A 12087-nucleotide genomic window follows, 5' to 3' on the forward strand; every position below is an offset into this window, starting at 1 on the left:
GGTATAATTTTCTAATTTTTTATCAACTATCCAAAGATTAATAGTTAATAAATTATAAAAAACATTTAAGTAATAAAACAATTTTTTTTAACAAAAATAGGTTAACTGGTCGAGTTCGGGTCATTCGGGTTATAGCAGGTTGGTGTTTTTGACCCATTTATTAAATGCGTCAGGTTCGGTCGTTCGAGTTGAATAGATTAGAGTCAAGTCAATTTTAGGTTGGATCTAAACCTAAGCCATCAATCCATGTTGACACACCAACTTTCATCACATATTTACTCGTGGGAGATGTTGATGAGGCACAAAAAGTGAGATTTTTATGTAGAATGGACTCAAGTGGTGCATAGGCGGCCAATGACACAATCACAAATAAGAATCCAACATCTTACATCATTGTTGTAATTAAATATTTAATTTATTTTAAGGCAAAATTAAGTGGATAATACTTTGTAGACCTCTCCTTCATCCCGAATAGGTTTGTTCGATCCCACTCGCCTCTGATCTCCACAAGAGTTTCTTCCAAAATAGAAGACTTGCTCCACAATGCCCACCATAATTAAAGCATGATTTCAATGAGTTGGTTACCCCTTCTTTGATTTTAGATTTTTTATTACTATATTCCTATTTTTTATTTAGGATTGAGATGGTAATACTTTTAATTTATAATGTATTAGATTATTTCTATAAAGGCTAAATTTACATGAATTTTATTTCATATTTAATCTTTGTAGAAAATCACTTTGTTATTAGTTTACTAGATAAACAAATTCATAAATCTTCTTCTATTTAGAAGTTTTGAGAAAAATGAATAAAATTTTATAAAAGATGATTCGTCATTAGAAAATTGACTAAATTAGGTATGAATCTGAATGTAATACTTATTTTAGGTTTTCTATGGTAATACTTTTAATTTATAATTTATTATATTATTTCTATGAATGTTAAATGTACATTAATTTTCTTTCATATTTAAGCTTTATAGAAATCTAGTTTGTTGTTAGTTTACTAAATTAGATGAATTCATAAATCTTCTTCTATTTATAAATTTTAGAAACACTAATATAAATTTTTATAAAAGATAGAATTTAAAACATTCAAAATTAAATTTAGGATCACCCCTACTCTTATTTCATAGTCAAACTGAACATCTCAAGAAGTTGAATCCACTCACACTAAAGGTGATTTGGTTTGATTTCAAATGAGCTTAAATTAGGCACTTGAAGTATAGTTTAAAATTGTGATATTTATTGAAGAACTAAATGATCTCTTAATATGACATGCTTATAAAGAAATACCTCAATGAGAGATATCTAATAGGCCTAAGATCATACAATTTTAAGATAATTAAGGCAATTAAATGATGAAAGAATGATCAATGATTAAATGAATAAACACGAGCCATTCGGTTGAGTGCTTTGCGATTTTGACTAAAATACTTCTTAAAGAAAGTGATAATGAAATTGGAAATCCTAAAACATAGTTTGACAACACTATTTGACATAGCATCACAATGCTATACATAATAACATTTGGAAGAATTTTTGTGAAAATTAAAAAGAGAACATTGATTAATTGATGCTAGTTTGATTGAGATAGTTTAATAACACAATCTTTTACAACACTGTGGTGGCTAATCTTATTATATATAAGGGTTGAAGAGATTTGGATGTTTCACTGCACTTTGAAACTTTTTAAGCTCTTAGCATCATAATAATCTCTCTCTCTCTCTCTCTCTCTCTCTCTCTCTCTCTCTCTCTCTCTCTCTCTCTCTTAAATGGCACCCATGATCAGTGGCTAAAAGAAGAAGAGGAATTCTTCATCTTTTGACTCCTAAAGTACATTAGTGTAGAAGTTAGAGAAAGGTATACTATTTTTATTATGCATAAAAACATAATCCTTGAGGGAGGATTTAGGAGTCCAAGGGGAATGGTATAAATGATGATAGTACAACAAGGGTGTAAGCTTATCCCTATGGTTTGAGAATTCCTCTCTATTATGTAATGTGTTATGCCATCAATTTTTGTGCTATTAATAAAATACGTGGTTTCTAACTTGCCTCATATTTTCTTGTATATATGATTTAAAGTATGATTCATATTTCAATCTTGCTCAACTGCAACCTAAAAATTTACAACAAAGGAAATAATAACCAAGTGATTAATAAATAAAAAATTAAGAAAATAATAAATTGATTAACCTAATAACAACTAATAATTTTATGAAAGCTAATAATTCATAATAATAAAGAGAAATTACTAAATCACCTAAGCACTTAACTGATTTTATTCAGATTAATTGACTAAAAGCTTATATAGCATGGAAGATTTACTTTAGTCTTAAAAGCATAATTTAGGTGTGTACTTATTAAATAATCAACTTTCCATAGACCTTAGTACAATATGATTTAAATAGAATGATCAAAAGGTATTCAAAATTATTAAGATGTACTTAGCAAAAGAAAAATAAAAAAGTTGAAAAAGTAGATAAGAAAAAAGACAAGAAAAAAAATAAAAAAAAATGTATTAAAGTTGGAAGTTAAGTACTAACAACTCAAAAATTGGCGCCTATTCTTCTAGTATCACATGCTAAAGTCTTAAGATGTTCAACCCTAAGAAAAAGTAAAGGGATTGTGGTGAATTAGGAAACATGGATTATGTCTATAAGAATAAATAAATATGAAATTCCTATAAGCTTGAACTCATTAAAACCTCTTGAAGTCAATTAAAACTCACAAGTACACTTATAGGTTTTGTTTAAAAGATAAATTAATGGAAATAAAATATTATACTATTATTGGTTACACAATTTATTTTTAACAAATTGTACACTTGTTTAATTCATTGTTGTTATGTTAAACTTAAAATTGAAAATTGCATGCTAAAAAAATGAATCATGGCATCATAACATACAGTTGGGGAAACTTGTTTTGTGTAGGAATTTTCTAAAGAAACAATGTGAAAATGATTTTAGCCTTGCACGAAAGTGCCATCATTTTAGCACCACAATGTAATCAAATAGAGAGCCCAATGTTTGCAGGGCCAAAGAATCCAGTGCATCCGCACCTCATGAGACATATTTCAATGCTAAGATAGAGAGCTTGGCATCATAGTGTTGAACATCTAGTACCGCAATGCCAAAAATCTAATGTTGTAATGCTCTAAAAAGTATATTTTGATGTTAAAGATAAAGAGCTCACATCGTAGTGCCATAGTTGCAGTACCACGGTGCCAATTTTCTTTAACACCGTAACACCAAGTCTTCCAAACACCATAGTGGTGTGCGAGGATAATTACCTATACAAAGAGACATGTTGATTCATGAAGCATCATAGTAATCCATGTAGAGTGGCACAATGCCAAATCTTCCCAACATTGCTGTGCTACATTCATTATGGAACACCGCAATGTTGCACTTTGGTTATTGTGGCGTTGTAGTTAGTTAGGGAATTATTTTATGCATGAAATGTAAATAGGGGAAAAATTTCTCATTAGAGAGACTTCTTTCTCATATTTTCCTACATTTAATAGCAATTCAAGGAGTTAGAGTGACAGAGTGTGAATGTAGAATTGTGAGTTGTCCTTAAGATGAAGGAAATACTTGATTATAACATAGAATTTATGGTTCTATCTTTCTAATTTTGTACTTTTTTATTTAAAAGTTAAATGAATGTTATGGATTTTATTTTATTTAAAATGTAATTTAGAGGCTAGAAATCTTTTTAATTTTATGACTTGATTCTTGTGTTGTGTGCAATATAGATTAGGTCTACGCTCTTATATTGCAAAAAGTTGTTTCATGTTTCCCCAAACTTTATTTAGTTATGTTTTGACCATTCACAAATGTGATATATGTCATTGATGGAAGCGTAGTGGAATAAATAGAGAAGCTTGAACAAAATCTTGAAAACATAAACATATACATTTTTAAGGTTTTGGGATGAATAAGGAGATGTTGTTCATATAGTCAAGCGTGTGATTAGCATAGAGTACATATAATCATAACTTCATTAGTATTATGATGAGCTCGATAGAGATAAGGATTTATTAATGCTTTGATTCAAAATTGAATTTTGTAGACCAATTTTGTATGAATAGAAATGTCAAATCAACCATAAATTCAGCTTTTAATAAAATTAGAAAACCTTTTGAAAAGTAGTTTAGTTTTCTTTTACTATGTGATAATATTTTTGACATGTAGTAAGATAAATTTAGTAATTTACAAAAATTAGTACTTAACTTGATAAAAATAGCCAACTTCTTCCTCCTAGGAATGATATTTTTCTTACCACTTTATCACTTTGAGATGGCATGTGCATTTTCTTATCAGTCCATTAGCTAGTCACAATGTTTGTATTTGGAGATGATATGCTATTCTTAATGCAATATTTGATCACAAAAGTAGGAGCACCCAAATCATTGAGGTGATTTTGTTTTCCCGTTGTGTCAAGTAGGCAAACCTATGAGCGAGTTCCGAGGATGAGGAGCTTGAATTCTTTAGAAGTTGTTAATGATTTGTGATTCCCAACAAGATGAGCTTAGTGGTAAACCAATCATGGTAGGGTAAGCTAAGGGCTCCATAAGTTGATGTTTTTATGTTATTGAGTATGGGGAAGATAATCGCTCTTAGAGAGAGTGAATGGCTGAGGTCACTCAGAGGAGGAAAGAGAGACTGAAACAATGACCCAAGTGTGTGGTGAGTTTTTATCCTGATGAGAAATCCACAGTTCACCCCATAGAGAGCGTGCTCCTTGGTAGGCTTTAGTGATAAGCACCTCATGATTACTCCAAGCGAGCTCCTATGAATTCTAGGGAAGTAGTGCCTCATTTTAGGAAAGTTTCGTCTGTAGGCCCCCCTTGTGAAAGTACAAGGAGGTTGTTAGACCTCAATGAACTGTCCCTAAGGCTCACTAATACATAAGTAATACTATCACTCGATGTGAAAGCTAATACACCTATCAAAAGTTACAAAGATGGTGATAATAATCTTATCAGTAGTTAATATCAATCATAAATTTTCAACTAAGATGTTATAATAGAAAATAAAATGAAAAAAAAATAAAAAATAAAATCAGAAAGAACACACTAGATTTTATAGTAGTTATGTCAAATCATGATCTACGTCCACTCCTCGGAGTTACCCACTCCGGGTATTGCTCTATCACTATAGTGCCTCTCCTTTAGCCCCCACAACTTGGCAAAGAAGTCCTTACAAACTCTCTTCCACCAACTCAGTGCGGTAGAGGACCATACTCCTTTCATAGGTTGAGAACATTGACTTCTTTTCACCCTCCTAGTGAGAAAGAGAACCTGTACTTCTTTTCACCCTCCTAGCAAGGAAGAAAAACTTAAATCACTTTCACCTTTCCTTGTGCAATGGAGTAGTCGGGTCCTTTGACATCAAAGAGATTTTCTGCTTCCCAAAACTTCTCTCAAGACAAACCTTGAATTCGATGGTACTAAGATGCAAGCTTACTGGAGCAACCTTGTGAAACCCCCTCCATACTCCCTAGAACCCCACAAGGATCTTCTCCCTCTCAAATTCCACCCTTTCAACTCTCCCTTTCAAGGTTCTTTCTTCAAGTTTTCTCCAGAAGAATGAAGACTCAATTAATGCCAAATACACTTACACTATCTTTGGAGAAAGCTTAAATGGAGGGCTTCAAAAATCCTACAAAATTATCTCATATGTCAAAGATCGTACAGTACGATCTTAGGATCATTCAGTACGATGTGCATATTTGACCTTTTAGTACTGTACGATCACCAATTAGTATAGCATGAATAGTTTAATTTTCATGTTAGTACTTTATAATCATCATTGCAAATGGCCAATCGTATAACACAATTAGTTCAACCGAAATGTAATTCATCCATGACGAATCATGGTATGACCAAAATTGTCTATGTTGATCATATAGTACGTTCAAGTTAGTACAATACGATCAGAATATTAGAATTAAATAGATTCGATTGACTAATTACAAAATTAAATTAGGTAATATTTTAAACATCGTACAATACAATTTGATTCATATAATATGATTAGAACAACTTTTGAAATTCAAATTTTACCTAATTTAATGGACGGTAGGCTTTTTAATTATAACAGATCATTAGGTACGATGTGGTGTTCGTACTATACGATTAGTTATATTTAAAAAATATTTTCCCAAGAAAAATAAAATATTTTAATTAATTTTTATAACAGCAGATCTTATAGTATGATCCACATCATATAGTACGATGTACAAAAAAATTAAAATATTTAAAACCATCTTTGCACTCCTTGTGTATGTGTACACGGGCACCAAGCTAACATACACCCTTATAGGATTTGACTCAAGAAATTAAAAATAAATAAATAAATAATTATAGACTTTTTTAGCATAACCAATTCTATCTCAACTTGAGCTTTGAATCTTCAACGGTGCATGGTGTAACTGAAATGATAATCCACACACAAACAAATATGCTATACAAATACTAGGAGAAATAAAGAGGTAATTAATAATACTTGTTATCAACAAAATCATAAACTTAGAAGCCCGAGTTGCAACAACTTGATGGCTAGTTCCTCACCATAGCCTATTAGTTGCCTGAGGAGGAGGAGGGGGAGGAAGATTTTTAGCATTCTCGAATAGAGCATCCTCACAAGAGAGAGATCACAAGGAAGAACCACTGGAGGAGAAAAAGAGAGATGTTATTTCTTTCTCTGTAATCTAAAGCTCTAGCTTTCCAACTATTTATATGTCTGGCATGGGTAATAAAGATTTCATCTAGATTCATATAATCCATTATCTTCTCTATCTCTTTTTCTTCATTTCTATACTTGACTATATTCTCCTCTCGTGCTCTCCACTTACCGATGGCGTATGATATGACCAGATACACCATCGAGCAAAATGGGATTCAACACTGTCGAACGCCACCCACCATCGCCGTTGGAGGCCATTGCCTCTGGCCGCCACCACCATCGATCATCACCATCTCTTTACTTTACACTGCATTTATTTTACTTCAAAAAAAAAAAAAAATCTACTGTATTCCTTTTGTATTCATCTAAATAACTCTAAAATATTCATTTTAGAATTTCTTTTATAATACATTTTTTCAGCCCACTTAATAGTCGTCGAGTAAAAACTAAAAAGTGTTTTCTATGAGAATGCTAAAAAAAAAAAGTTTTTTATTAAAACGCTTTCAACAAAACGTTTTTAGTTTAAAAATTAGAAATTAATTTTTCTGTTTTGCATTTTTTTTTTCGCGCTCCTTCTTAAATATCATCATTAGATGCTACTAATCAAACCTTTGCCTAATTAATTTTAGGCTACAGCTTGAAGAGAGCGAGAAAGCTCCGAGCAGGACTGTAGCTACATTGTTCCCCAAAATGGTTTGGAAGAGCGAGATAAGAAAGGTCATGGTGATGGTTTTACCGGTGCTTCTGTTGTGTTGGGAGCATAATGCATCGGTTTTGTGCTTGCTGGAGTTTACCAGAGAAGATTTCCCTTCGGATTTCGTTTTTGGAGCAGGAACCTCAGCATTCCAGGTTACCTTTTATCTTCTTTGGCTATTTTCCTTTTGAGGGCTGATAAGCTTAATGGATTCCAATCCATAAACTCTGTTGCTTGGCAAAATATACAAAAATTCTACTGGAAGAATACAACCCACCATGCTTTCGAAAATGTACCGTAATCACATGAACCCTTTCCAATTGGTCCCATGGAAAAAAGTTTACCCTCCATAGAAACGTTTATCTCTGACATTTTTTGTTTGTTTGGAGGAATGCTAAATCGAGCCACTTCTATCGGTTTGTGACTTGAGTAGTTGCTTGTGGGGTAAGAAGTCTTAGTCGGAGAGATTTGCTGCGGCTTTATATGTTTGCTACGCCGCTGTTGTTTCCATCGGTTTTCCCGTTGTCCTGACTGCCCTGCTTGTTGCTTTCCCATGATGCTGTGTGCGAATGTTTTGAGTTCCCAACAGGTTTATTCTGGTTTATACCAAGCAGAAGGTTTTACTTTTTCCTCATTTTACTTCATGCAGATCAGTTTGGGTTCAAAGTACTTGAAATGTCTAGTTCAGAATTACTCAAGCACTTATAAAGTAGTGACAAACACCATGGGCCAACCCAACCCCTTTTTCCAGGACCTCATGGATTTCACTTATGTCCTGGTAAATTATTGGTGTATTCATATATGCCTATAAGGATAGTACACAGGTATCCAAAAGGTCCTTGAATGGGACTTAGCTTAAACGATCACATTTCCTAGTAGTACTCGCCTTGAAGAAAAGAAGTTGGCGAACAAACTAGTCGACACCATTTTGTTGAAAGGTGGTCACTCTCCCAGCATGGTCATCATAGGTAAATACCTCAACTGGTCATTCCAAGCAATTGCCACAACCAACTAGAATTGTCACTCATCCAGATCGCTTCGAGCTACAGATGTCACTCGTCATGGCAGGAGTTATTCATCCACAGACATTCGTCATTGCTAGAGTCACTTGATAACCCTCGACATCATCATCCCAATTATAGGAATTTGAGCACCTCAAATGCTATAATTACAATTTCTCCTTCATTCAGATGGTCCTTAGTCTTCAACCTCTCGCTACTAAGGGAACTTGTACTTTTCTTTTAGAGGTCAAAATTTCTCCTAAGATGAACTCGCCACCACTTCCAAAGGGTTCGCTTCTATGGGACCGCCTCATACATTGAGGCATGATGACTTGCTCTTTATACTTGCGCATGAAGACTAGCCTAGAGGACTTTCCTCGGGACCTAAAGTCATATTATAAGTAGAGACCCGTGTTGGGGGTGATTAGCTAAGCCATGTGTCCATAAGAGTCTATAATGAGTTACATCATATGTTGTACTTTGTACTATTTTTAGATGTAATTTTTCATGCAGCCCTTAATACACAATAACTAAAGACTGAAGGGCATACTTGAGATATTTTTGGACCCTTGAGATCTTCTTAAGTCTTTGTGGAAGTTTTGATTTTCTACTTTCTAATTCTTTTTCTAGATTCCCCATTATTTTCTCACATAACCCACAACATATATGCTCTCCATACTAACTTGAAACCCACTCAGCTCCCCTAACTCTCACCTCAAGGTTGCTTGCAAGTAAGGTCAGGTGTTATTTAAAGAAAAAAAATCAAATCCAATATCCTTGAAGGTGCTGTAAACGTGGATCGATGCTCGTGACTAGAAGAGAAGCTCACCTTGAAGAGTAAAACAACCTCGAGCCTTTGGTAAACATTGAGAACCCCACGTACACCACTGATCACGATTTGATGGAGATAGAGGAAAGACTCAAAAAAGGATCCAAGATGCTTTAGGAAGACTACAAAGAAACACTCCAATAAAGAACACACTCAAAGGATCCTTTTGCCCGACAATTTGCTACAGAAGTCCGAAAACAAGGGTGCTCACCTCAACGCCCAATGTAGTCCGCACTTGCACTTTTACTAGTGATGAAGAATACCACCCGCCTCAGAAGATAAGGAGAATGGAACCCAGCTAACCAACACTTTTTTCTAGGCAGTTATTCAAGACAAGACTACCTCCAAAATTAGAGATGCCTAATTTGGAAGCTTATTGGAGAAGGATCGGCCTTGTTGATCATGTTGCTTACTTTGTGTTGGCAACCTCGCTTGTTGGAGAAGTGCCTGTTGTTTTTCACAGCCTTTAATGAGTCGGTCCTTAAGTGGTTCAGTCGCCTACTATAAGGCTTGATCACTTCATATGCTCAATTCAAAAGGATGCTTGTTGCCTTTCTTGCGAGTTTCTAGAAACCACTAACAAGGTTTAAAATTGCGTAAATAAGCCTCAAGGTGTTTTTCGTCCGTGACATGAGGCATAAGTGTCGAGGCGATGTGAGGCGTATGCCTCACGTACGAAGAATTGCGTAAATGAGAATTAAGTATTCGAACAAATAAATAACAGTAAGAGTCAATCATAAAATAAAAATATCTAAATGAGAAGTTAAATTAGTGAAAAATAATAAATAGATGCAATATATGCATCCCATAGCATAATTCAAAGTACAAAATCACAAATATAAGTCTATCAAAACTCCCAAAGTACAAATAAGAAAGAACATTTAAAATCCAATCATGTCCCATCATTAAATGGGTCATCAAGGGAGGCATCTTCATCTCTAATTATATCTATGAATGTTAAATCTTCATCATTTTCAATGTTACAAATTTTTCTTTCTTGTTCAATAAGAATGATTAGTGTGTTGTTAATTGCATATATTTAAAATGTAATAGCATATAAGATATTGTGAGATACCTTTATTTGCTTGTTGTGCTATAGTACTAGTGGATGTGTGTGGTGTGGTACTAGTAGATGTGCCCGCTTGATCTGCTTCGCCCCTGAAGACATCTACACTTAGATCCTCTAGCTGCAGGTCTGATAATAATAAATCTGTCTCATCATCTATGAACCACTCATTATTAGACGTCATATCATCACATACCAAAGGGTTCTCATCATCCTTCCCCCCTTGTTTCTCAACCTCTTATCTCTCAATCTCTTATTCTATATAATATACACAAGGGAGTTCATTTTGAGTGTTGAATGCCAATTTCTTCTCTTCGTTTGTACTTGACTATATGTGCTCCAGTTTTGCTCACACCCAGAGGAAGAATAAGTGAGGCCCAAAACTCTAACTGCAAAACTCTGTAACTCAGGGGTGGAATCACTAAATCCCTGATGGTCTAGTCCGGTATCAGCCGCTCTATGCAATGTTATAGGCCCAGCTTCACCTCTGGATTTGAGGATTTTCTCTCTGAATATTGAAATTGAGGATTGAGACAATATGCCACTGCATGTAGATGATGATGTAACTGGACCTTCCACCGAGCGTCGATGATATCCTAAATCTGTTTATAACTGTCCTCTTCTCCTCCCAAGTTATGTGCAATAAACTCATTTGCCTCATCCATTGCATTTTATATAAAACCCATAGCTGGTTTCTTCTCGGCATCCACTAATCGTAGCACTTGTACTAAGGGTATTGTGCTCAATGTGGCATAGGTCCTTCCCCTCAGAATTAGCCTTCATATTTCCTTCCCCTCAGGGTTCTTACCCCATGCACAATTAAGCCATTGTGTCGATGCAAACATAGCTTCAAGAGGTTTCCTAACATCCAACAATCTTTGCAGTGTCAAATAAGATGTGGCAAACATGTAGGATAAACTTGCATTAGAAATTGAAGATGCTTTGCAGTGCACAAATGTAATAACGAACCTAGTGGTAGAAGGGCGAATAATTTCCTTCTTCGAGAACTTTCTCATTAAGGTTAAGACCTATGAGTGATTGTAGATGAACTTTGTGATCTTCTTTGCCCTAGAAATGTTAATCATGCTTCTGCTCTTCATGTTAGACCATCCATTTGACATAATGGTAACACCAATCTCACTCCATATCCTTTTAATCTCATCAATACTCAGCTCTGTATTCTGCAGCTCCTTCAAAATCCATATCCGCAATTCGTACATGGAAGGTGCCTTCAACCCTCTTCCATACAACCCTACATATCGCAACATATTGAAGTAGGCCGGTGATGTTGCAACTTTAAATGGAATGAGACTTTCAAAAAAGAATCTGCTAATATCCATGGAAACCTGCCGTCGACCCTCTCTAGTACTAGTCGCAGGCATCATCTGTTCTTTTCCTCTATCCTCTCATGGATTAATAATATACTGATCCATAGGACCCCAAGTGTGAGACCTCGTTCCCTTACTATTCCTCTCTGATTTGGATTTTCCTCTCAGGATCGTCCAGGACGATTTGAGATCGTCCAGACCGATCGGCACTGTAGAAAATATCGGCCTGAAACAAGTTCTGGGAACCGTCCAGGACGATCGGGACGATCGGATTTTGGTCTGACGATGTGGCGATCGGCCGGGCCGATGGATTGACTGATTTGCAAGAGTACGTTCTGACACGAGTCCCTTATTGAATTAATTGACGCTATTGATTGCTATTAATTGATACAGACATCCTATTGATTTGATTGATGATATAGATACAATGAATTGATTAGACGATACGATTGATTGAACTGATAGTATTGATTGAT

This window comes from Dendrobium catenatum, unplaced genomic scaffold (assembly GCF_001605985.2).
Source record: "Dendrobium catenatum unplaced genomic scaffold, ASM160598v2 fragScaff_scaffold_1288, whole genome shotgun sequence".
NCBI lineage: Eukaryota > Viridiplantae > Streptophyta > Magnoliopsida > Asparagales > Orchidaceae > Dendrobium > Dendrobium catenatum.